The sequence below is a fragment of the Physeter macrocephalus genome, chromosome 1 (assembly GCF_002837175.3).
Source record: "Physeter macrocephalus isolate SW-GA chromosome 1, ASM283717v5, whole genome shotgun sequence".
Lineage (NCBI taxonomy): Eukaryota > Metazoa > Chordata > Mammalia > Artiodactyla > Physeteridae > Physeter > Physeter macrocephalus.
Genome location: NC_041214.2, coordinates 82,547,131 through 82,558,896, shown reverse-complemented (window position 1 = coordinate 82,558,896; position 11,766 = coordinate 82,547,131).

The following is an 11,766-nucleotide window of genomic DNA, read 5'->3' as shown; positions in this document are numbered from 1 at the left end:
CTTAAACCCACGAAGATTATAGTAAAGGAGTAAAAGGGCTTTTTAATTCACAAGAACAAAGAGAGTGGCAAGAAGATGATGAAGAAAATTAGCAGCAAGTTTTAGTACATGGAAAGATGTCTAAGATAGATAGATAAATAATAACTGACTGGGGTTTCAAGTTTCTCCACTATGCTAAAGGACTTATGGAAAGAAACTGAGAATAATCAAGCACATTCCTGCTGTACCAATGCAGAAATGTCCAAGAGTTAGAGGCAAGAGAGGTGAAGAGAATTTTGGGAATGATGATGAACTTCATCTACAGGAAGATAGCATTGAAGCAGCCCAGAGAAGAGCCAGTTCTAATCAGAACATGACAGTGAATAGCTATAGGAGAATAAGAGGTAAGATTAAGGAAAAAATCTGTAATGAAAATGCGGTGATAAACTAACGATTGGTAAATGGAAAATGAAGAAACTGAAAAAACAAGGTGATTATACATCTATGAAAAACAAAAGTTGGATTAACCGCCCAAATGGTTAAGTTGTGAATAATGTAAATAATTGATGTTGAATTATAAAATGAGGGTTATTCATATAGACAGTGTAGGCAGAGGAGGAAAGTTTGGATGAGGGGAGGTGGGTTAGGCTTAGAAAGTAAATCCTAATCTCAGATTGTGTGGAATCAATGAATAATATCTAAATTTTTTTAAAAATCAAGAAATAGTAGTAAAGCACATCATGTGGAAATATCATAAATATCTGAAACAAAATGCCAAAGAGTTGAAAATTATTTCCTCAAGAAATAGTATTTGGAGATAATGCTGTGTGGGAACAAGTAGAGCAGAGACGTGTTGATTTTCATCATGAGCCTATAGTACTATTTGACTTTTAAAACTAAATGCAAGTGTTACTTTAATAAAAATAAACTTAAATAAATGTTTGGCAGATTCATACTTTGCAGCTGCAAACAAACAGAGGAAATCATATCACAAGGAAAAATGTTAAACATAAGTGTCTTTAGGTGGTGGGGCTATAGGTGATTTTATTTTTTATTCACTTTTTGGGATTCTTCTAATTGCTCAATAACATGTGTACATTACTTTTATAACTGAAAATCTCAGCAAAATTCTGTTTTAAAAAAGCACACGGGTTTCCCTGGTGGCGCAGTGGTTGGGAGTCCACCTGCCGATGCAGGGGACGCGGGTTCGTGCCCCGGTCCGTGAGGATCCCACATGCCGCGGAGCGGCTGGGCCCGTGAGCCAAAACACTGCCTTCATTTAATAGATGAGAAAAATAGGCTTTGGAAATATAACTGACTATTCAAGGTACATAGCTAATTAGTGTGAGACAAAACTAGAGACTATTTTGATCTTTTAATTCCTGTCGCAAGTGTTTTTTCACTATGATCTTTTATCTTCAAAAGTGGTTATAGAAATAAACATCAGAAAATGTGGGTTGTAATTACATTTATTTCAAATAAGTAACTCTAACGAAAGAGACTTTGGTCATATCCTATAAGCTACGTATGTTAAAATGCATTCCAGTTACAGAACAGGCAGAGGTTATAATTAATGCATAGAAAAGTATAAGCACATCTGGAAACAGGGCTAGTGATTCAGCAGCTGGAATTTGATGAAGACATTAGTGAAAGTCAGGGTTGAAGCCGTCAGAATTCATTTTTAAGTGACTTGCATTTTATGTGTCAGTGCAAGTCTAACCAAAGTTCATCCTTGGTGTGTGGTTGGTTGGTTTACTTTTGGGGGCTAGGGAAGAAGTGTGGCGAATAGGCTGTAAGCCGGTGGATAGGGTTGACAGAAGATAGTTTGTTTTCAGAGAAATTTTCTGACAAAGATTTTTTATCGAATATCACAGGTCACATTTTAATTTAATGTCTTAGAAATACTTACTGAATGACTGCTGTATGTCAAGTATTGTACAAGGTTCTGGGTGTATTTCTCCGATAAACTTTGTTAGTATTATTTTTCGTGATACTAGAGTTTCCACTACTTTAATCTGACCTCCAGACAGAGACTTGAAAGTTCCGTAGCAAGTGCCCTTTATGGTCCACTGAAAACTACTGCAAATAATAAAATGATAAAACTAATTTGGGTTATAAGATTATCATGATATTTAAAATAGAAATTTTAAAAAAGAAACCTGTGTTCCTTTCTGTCATCTCATTTCTGAAAATCTTTGCCTGCATCTTAGTTCATCAGTAAGTCATTAAAATTCAATTTAACCTGGCATCTCAGATTTTAATTTTGATAGGACTAGATTTTCTTTTTCTTCCCATTTTAAAGAGCATTCATTTTTTAAAAGGTTTTTCTTACTGCTGAAGGGAGTAGCTTTTTCTTTGAATGTCCAGCAGAGGGCATGAAGGCCTATCCATGATTCTAGCCCACTAGCTAGATTTGATTTAATGGCTAAGGGAAACCATGAAGCTAGGTTTTTGACACACTCTAGCAGAATGGAATAATAATGAGGTTCAAATTTGCAAAGAGGAATTTAGTACTTTAGCTCGTGTTGCTCACAATGAAGGTGAGCATCAGGTGAGATGCCTGCCATCAGAGTCTAGAAAATTTAAAATATACTTGTACTTCTGAGGGTGACACTTGTAAGTTTGAGTTGCCTAAAAAGGCAGGGTAATTTGTGTATATGCTCCTTATGTGGTCTGTAACACCTACAGCACTGACCCTATAGGTCTAGTCTATACTTTTCTACCTGACCATGAGTTCCCCTTTAATTTTCAGTTTTGTTGTTCCAATTTGTTTCATTTGTGTTAGGAGCACAACTTTTATAAAAGACAACTATAAAATTCAATATCTTTCAGGGAAATGAAATAGAGCTAGGATAAGACTGAATAGCATTCAGCTGGACAATGAAATGAAACTAAACCAGAATATTATATTTAAGGCAAAATGTGAAATACTTCAGGTTTGAATAAGAGAAAATGACACCATGAATATGTGTTGGCTATAAGGCTCCACTTTCAATAGAGAAATACTTTTTTAATCAGAACAAAGAAAGGAAATAGAGTATACATTCCAAAGGAATCTTTCACTTTTAAATCCATTTTGCTTTGTGATTTTGTACAAAATAACAATACAAGCTTTTTTCTTCCTGTTTAATACTACATCTTGGAAAAATAGTATATATTTTTTTGTTATTTTACTAAATGTAGTTCTGGGAAAATGAAATGAAAGTAATATCCTTTTACAAAATGATATAATTTGGTGATAAACAAAATGTAATTTATATTTGTGCATTTGGAAATAGTTATTTTTCCCCTTCTAAAATTATGTCAGCCTAGATCTATCTGATTCATGAAGCAAGTAATGTATATCAATCAAGATGTCAGATTTTTATATTAGTAAGATGAAAAATGGTATTGCTTGGAAGCACTGAAATTATTAAAGAATTCAGGTGTCTTAGTTTCATTCTCATGATTATTGAGGAAAAGTTTCCTCTTTGGAAAATCTGTTTATGGGATGCAGTAAGCATCCCAGTAAGCAAGTAAGCAGTAAGCAAAACTCAGAGATTTCCCTTTCACTAGTAATTAATATAATTTTGTCTCTCTTTATATTTAGTAAATTGTCAAGTTTAACTTTTTTCATCGACTATGAAACCTGAATTCATCTTTCAATTCTTTCAATTCAAATTATTCTCTCATTTATCTAAATCTGGATAAATTTATACTGTTAAAGAGCCTTAGGTACCACTGACTAATTGCCTTTTAGATTTTGAAGGTCTGGAGCTATTATTTTTTCATGAAGAGTATTGAGAGACACAAAATAAGAAAGCCTAGGGACTGATTTTAAACAATCAGTGGACGATTGCATGCTTACCTGATACCATGTGGAATGCTTGTCACCTGTGACGTGGCCAACAAAATAGATTGATGCTATATGAGGAGAGTTGGATGAAGGGTTGGGAGGCCAATCTCTCAAGGATACCAAAACATTACTGAGGTTCTAAAGTCTTTCTGGAGATAAGGGTTTTTTTAAAGGAGAGTTTGTGGTTGAAAGGAGTGCCTTGATAAGCTGTGTAAGCCAGTCAGGGGACACACTCAAGTAACAATAGATGGTCACTAAAAAGGGTAAGTCTGTGTAACCCCAGGAACTCTGCTTTTCTGTTTAAGGTTTAAGTGTTTGGGACCAAAACTAAACTGTGTAAGGCTTCAGAGGAGAGTTTTTCTACTTTATAAATACAGTTTTACTATAAATTTATTAGTATAAGGAGAGGATTCCATTAAGAAGAAAACAAGAATTGACATATGCTCAGAACAGCCAATACTGGAACATTAACTCCATGTGATTAAGCCTCCACTGTGTTTTTAGCCTCCAATTTTTATTTTCCAATAATGCATTTTATTCTTAGTTTCCTTCACCTTTATTTTGTCTGTTTTAGACAAGGTTTGCTAAATGCTTCAGTTGCTGCTATATTAACCAAATTAGCTTATTTTGTTTTTATTTACTAAACTTGAAGCTTTTCCCTTCACCAATAAAATAAAGCCCCCCTCTGATTTCCTCCTCTAATCAATACTTCTTGCTCCATAGTTTTAGAAAACAAAGGCACTGTATAATGTAGTTTAAATTTAGTAAAAGGAAAAGACATTTTTCAGACAATTGGAACAAAATAGACATTGGAAAGAATGATATTAAGGAGCTGTTGTTTATGTTGTTGACTGTGATAATGGTATTGTAGTTACATTGTTAAAAAGTCTTTATCTGTTTTATATATATATATATAATAAGGTATTTATGAGTGAAATGATTTGATTTCTGAGATCTATTTTAAATAACCAAATAAATAAATACTCTTACTTTCTTAGTTTTTGGCTCTGGAGAAAGCCTATAGGTTGAATTTGAGCGTATGTCCATTTTTCACTTGCTAACTCTAATTCTAGCCTGTGGCTCTACTTTGCCTGAGCAATGAAACTTAATAAACTACTGAAAGTTTTGCTTAGCATATATTTTATTTTAAGAATATTACGTTGATTTGCCCATTGTATACCAAAATTCAGTCAGCCAAATATGGACTTACCCATTTTTGATAACCCAAAAAGCATTTTTACTTATTTTTATTTACTATATTTTAAAATCAACTCAGTTTCAAACTTAAATGTATTTAAATGAAAAGTTCAAATTGTATTCTAAGTGGAAAACATGTTTTTTCATATCCACATAAAAATAAATAGACAGCTGTAAAATAAAAATATTCAATGTACCACCTAAAAATATTTCAAATACCATGGGTAGGAAGGATAACACACTTTGAGAAAATAAATATATGTTTTGAAATTGGGAATAGACCATAGCAGGGTAGTAAAAACAATAAAAAAATAATTTCCATCTGCAGAAATAAATATTCAAACAATTAGTGATTATTTTTAGAAGTTTATCAACTGTACTCAATTTAGTTAAATAAATGCTAATGAAAACAATAATATATCATTTTTTTACCATAAAAGTGGTAACAATATTAAACGTTCCTAATATCTTATGTTGGCAAGGATATGAGGAAACAAGCCTTTTTATATACCGCTGGGAGAAGTGTGAATTAGCATAACATTTTTTTGGAACCCAATTTGGCTATGTGTATCAAAAATGTTAATACATATTCTCATAGATTCAGCATTTCTACTTTTAGACACAGTTGGAAAGTAATTCTATAGTTGTAATCCTGTAAGAAGGCAAAGATGCTTTTAAAAGAATATTCATTGCCACAGTGCTTATGATACAAAAAGCAAAGGAAGCAATGGAGACGTTTAAGGGGACAAATTAGACAAATAATGGTACATATGAACAAAGAACTATGCAGCCATTAAAAAGAATAAGGTGATATGGAAAATGCCAATAAGTATAGTTAACTATTAATTTTATTTTTAAAGGGAAGATAAAGAGTATGGTGTATACATTTTCAAATGATCTATATATGCCATAAATTTATTTTCTTTGTAAAGACATAAGAAATATGTGATAGGTACATCTCTTGGGAGAGAGGTGGTGGTGGGAAACCATGGAGGTGGGTAAGAGAAACATTGTTTAATATTTACATTTCTGTACTGTGAATTTCTGAAAAATCTTATGCACCTATAATTTTCCTCTATGTTAACAAGCACTCTCTGGGTACAGGGATAAATGGTGTTTTTGTTTGTTTTATTCTTTATTCTTTTCTGTTTTAAAAAAGTAAAGATTACTTCAATAAAATTTTAAATGACAAATCACCAGCTTTTTTGAATGGAAACATAGAGTAACCAATATAGGACTGTGTATTATATTGTTTTCCAATTAATTACAGCATATCAAGGGCCAACATTATTCACTGGAGAGCAATTATTTCGTAGCTCAAAAGCTGCAGAACCTGCTCTAGGAATGCTTTTTCCACATAATCCCCAGTTTATCTCCTTAAAATGAAATTGGAACTATTCTCTCCAACATGAGGATGTTGAGATAAAGAAACAAAACCAAAAAGGTAAAAGAACTGATTTGAAAGAAGATGAAAGTGTAAAGGAGAAGATATGGTAGGAATATTAATTTGGGAATGAAACTTATCTCTGTGATGGTGAAGGTTGTCTTTCAAAAGACTTTGCTCCTTGGATGATTCCTCAAAGCAGCTGACTGTAGGAGGGAAAGCAGAATAGTTATCCTACAGAATAAAACTAGCACCTTATGACCTTGGCTTGCATTTCTAATGGTGGCACTGAGGGCATTTTATCAAATATCTTCATCTCCATTTTCCTACTTGGAAAGAAGGAAATACTATCTTCCTAGGGTTTTCATTTTAGAGTTAATTTGTGAATATATCAAAACCTCCTTATCCCAATTATGCTCTGAGGACATTGAACTACATGTAATTTTCAGCACATTACTTGCCCTCTCTTTATTCTATTTCCTTGTGCACGTTTTCCTCTTTATACAGAATTATTTCCCCTAATTTGTTTTCTTTGAAAATGCCTGTCATCTTTCTTCATGCAGCTGAAATTTCCCTCCTCTATGAAGCCTTCCCTGACTCCACAGGCAGATGCAGAGATTGCTTTTTCCATGACATTCCATACATACCCACATTATAGCAATTATTTTATTGTACTCTAAGTTTCTTCTTTTTTTATGCCTCTGTCCTCTCTGTGTCTTTGGTTGCTTGAAAACATAGAGATGGTCTTTCAATAAACCTACACAAATGTATGCATTAATAATGGAAGGAATAATCCCATGAACAAATAATTGCATACAATGGATACAAATAAAATGCTTAGTTTCTCCAGGCTAGGGTATTATCATCATTCACTCACTCATTTATTCAAAAATATGTATTGAAGATCTACTATGTATCAGGCACTGTGCCAGCTGCTGGGAACAGAGTGTACACAAAGTATAAAGTGTTTTACCCTTTTAGAGCTTGCAAACTTGCAGGAGATCACACACTCATAAATGAAGTGCAATGGGGGCAATGAAAGCAGACCCCTCAGGTGTTAGGGAACCTAGTCTAGTGGAAGTCAGGGAGGCCTCCCTTGAAGAAGTGATGTGTTACTAGAGATAGGAAGGATGATAGGGATAAGAACTGGAAAAGGAAGAAGCTCTTCCAGAGCCAGAGGCAAGAGAAGCATGGGGCTTTTGAGGCAGAGAAAGAAACACAGTCTGGTTGGAGGGTGGAGCAAAGGAGAGAGTGCTAAAAGAAGTAGGAGAGGTACCCAAGGACCAAGTCATGACTGACCTTTAAAAATCATGTTAAAATTTTTGTTACTTTATCCTAGAAACAATAGGAAGATATTTAAGCAAAGGGGTAACATGATTGGATATGTATTTTTTAAAAGCTCTATCTGGCTGTAGTATAAACATGGATTGGAAGAGGAAAAGAGGAAGCTGCCACCATCATCAAAGAGAGAAAAGATAACAATTTGGACTAGGATGGAGATAATGACTTGAACCAAAACAATGATTTACAGGGCTTTTAAGGACATTTAATGTTCATCTGGCTGTAGAAATTAAGGTAATAAGAGAGACAAAGACAACTTTCTCATTTTTCTATTAAGCATAAAATACCTGGTATCTAGCCCACAGCACAACATAAATGTTTTTGAATGAATTAACAACAGATTCTCATAGAATATTAAGAATATTTTTACAGAATATTATATAGTAATAGTAACACTATGTTTAATGAATAATACTGTGTCTAGTGGTGTATGACACCACTTACATTAAAAAAATCCTCTATTTTACTTTTTTTTTTGAATTTTATTTTATTTTTTTATACAGCACGTTCTTATTAGTTATCCATTTTATACATATTAGTGTATATACGTCAATCCCAGTCTCCCAATTCATCACACCACCACCACACCACTTCTCTATTTTACTTCTATCATGTTATTATCAAAAGTAATTGAAACAGTAAGCACATTTATAGAATGAGGGAGTTAAACAAGATGACCTCAAAAATTCATTCTAGGACTAAATCTCTACTTCTAAATCATTATTGTAGTGATTCCTTTCTAACATTAAACTTTTTTTTTTTTTTATGTTTTAAAAAACAATTTGAGGGCTTCCCTGGTGGCGCAGTGGTTGAGAATCTGCCTGCTAATGCATGGGACACGGGTTCGAGCCCTGGTCTGGGAAGATCCCACATGCCACGGAGCAACTGGGCCCGTGAGCCACAACTACTGAGCCTGCTTATCTGGAACCTGTGCTCTGGAACAAGAGAGGCCGTGACAGTGAGAGGCCTGCGCACCGCGATGAAGAGTGGCCCCCGCTCGCCGCAACTAGAGAAAGCCCTCGCACAGAAACGAAGACCCAACACAGCCAAAAATAAATAAATAAATTAATTAATTAATTTAAAAAAGAAATTGAAGGAAAATAGCCATATTCCCAATGATCACTCTGTGCGTGTTTGTGTGTGTGTGTGTGTGAATTTCTAGTTCTATGCAGAGAATTAGTTAAGATACCCTGTGATACTTAGATTTCCATTTCTATGATTACTTCTCTCTAACATGAGAGTTAAATGAGGGTAAGGTGATATGAATAATTAAACCGATAGGTGTCACTATGGAAGGCTAATTTTCAAATAGAATAATAATCTAGATGACATCCTATTATTTTTTACATATTTTGAATTATTATAAAGTTTTCTGGAATACCCTCACCCTTTCTTTATTTTTTTATATTTTATATTTTTATATACATTTTTATGAAAAACTGAAAAGAATCAGTTATTTTAAAATTATTAGTTTGAGTAATTGTCACATTAAAAATAAATCTTAGAACTATATTTTCAGGACCTCATTTCAGTTTGTCTGGGAACAAATTCTAACCAAGTGTATTAATATTTTTATAAGAAATTTGTTAAAGCCAATTGACCTACTCATTGGAGATTTGTATAGGATGTTTTTCCTGGACTCTTTAATCTTCCAATAAAATGCTGGTTATGGATACTATTTATTTTGTTCTTTAAATTTATTCAAAAACACTTGGATTCATATTTAAATTAAGTAGCAAACTTGATCCGCAGGGTGAATAAGTGACAGAGATTCCTATTGTACTTAAAAAGAAACAGTTGTTCATGCTTTCAAACAAAATGGAAGATTGAATCTTTATGAATCCCAGGCACCCATGAAATATAACCTAAGTTTAGAGGACTTAAACTCTGGAGACCAAAGAAAAACTCTTCAACATTGTACTCTAATTGCTCTACTTGATTTTACTCCCAGTAAGTATTGTGTATGTAGGGGTGTGTGTGTGTGTGTGTGTGTGTGTGTGTGTGTGCGTGCGTGCACGTGTGAATTATATATTGATCATTCTAATATCAGTATATCTGAAAATTTTAAAGTTTACGGTACTATGAACAAGGAAATTATATGGTGAAGGACATAATCGGAAATCTGTACAGTTGTATTATCCTATCTCCTTCTATGGAAATTATCTTTACCCAGATATTTTTCTAAAAGTGATTTTCACCCTTGGGTTGGTTAAGTGGGACAATGCAAGCTGCTGCAGAGGAATCATCTAGGAAGTACATAAAAAATAAATCTGAAATTCCGGCATAGTATTATTTTTGATCTGGATGCTGATTACATAGTATGTTCATTTTGTAAAAACTTATCAAATTATACACATTCTCTGTGTACTTTTCTGTATATGTGTTATACTTAAATACAAGAAAGAAAATACATAAAAGAATATACAAGGGATCACTAAAATAGTTTAGAAGAAAACAGAAGAGAATATCATCACAATTTTGGGGATAAAAAATTTCTTAACCAGGATACAAAGAAATTATCATCATAAAGGGAAAAAATGATGAACTGGACTACATTAAAAATAACTTGTCATTAGAAAATTTCACTAATAAAGTGGAAAAGCAGCCCACAGGCTAGGAGAAGATATTTGTAACACATATATCTGATAAAGCACTCAGATCAAGAATATATAAAGAACTCCTTAAAGAAAAAAGAAAATAGAATGATTGGCAAAGAAATTGAACATATAATTCACTAAACTGAATATTCAAATAGGTAATAACCAAAGTAAAATGTGTATGGCTTCATTAGTTATTAGGAAGATGAGTTAAAAACTACAAATTTTTATTTTTTGACCCCCTACATACCTACTAGAATGGCTAAAATGAAAGAAGATAGATAATATTAGGCATTGACAAGGATGTGGATCATCATGTACTGCTGTGAGTGTGTAAATTGGTACAAACGCTTTGGAACATGGTTTGGTAATATCCACTACCCCTGAACTCAAGCGCACTTGTGATGGAGCAATTCCACTCCTAGGTATCAGAGAAGGGAAGGTATAGCTCTCCCCAAATCATGTACAAGAATGTTTAAGCATAATGATTTACTGTATAGCACAGGAAGTTATACCCAATATCTTGTAATACCCTATAATGGAATATAATCTGCAAAAATACGGAATCACTCTGCTGTATACTTTAAACTAACACAATATTGTAAATCAACTACACTTCAATAAAAAACAGAAACAAAGACTGTTCATAGCAGCACTATTTGTAATAGCTAAAAACTGGAAACGTACCAAATGTCCATTACAAGTAAAATGGATTAAACATTTTGTTGTGGTATATTCTTCAATAGAATACTGTACTACAATGAAAATAAGTGAACTAAACTACATGAAACCATATAGATGAATTTTGAATCTTAGGACATAATGTTGGGTAAGAAGTTACATTCAAAGAATTAAACATACAGTAGTTCGAAAACAGACAAAACTAATCGATGGTTTTGGAAGTCAGGATAGTGGTTACCCACAGAACGGTGAGGGTGAGAACAAGAAGGTGGGGCAGGGGAAGCTTCTGGGAAAGGATAATCTATTTATTGACATGAATACAGATTATGCAGGTATATTCACTCTGTGAAAATTCATCTAGCTGTAAACATGTATTTTTCTGGATGTACCTCAACATTATGGTTACGGAAGAAAAATTTTTTTAAAGTACTGTATCAAGAAAACACAGCAGCTGGTTTAAAAAAGCCCAGGCAGACCAAAGATGAACAATTTAAGTATCATAATAATAATAATAGTTATTTTGGATTAAAGCACATTGAATCAATGGTAATCTGTAGGTTCATAATGACACTCAAATATAAGGAAATATTGAAAAATAATACGCATCACTCTTTGAGTTAAAAGAAAGACAGTACCTCCTTAATTTCCCAGGATTTAATTATTAATGGGCCCCACTTTTACTCTCAAATTGTCCCTGTTTGGCTGATAAATTACATATTATCTCACTAATAAGCCAGCTCCTTATTTTGTAT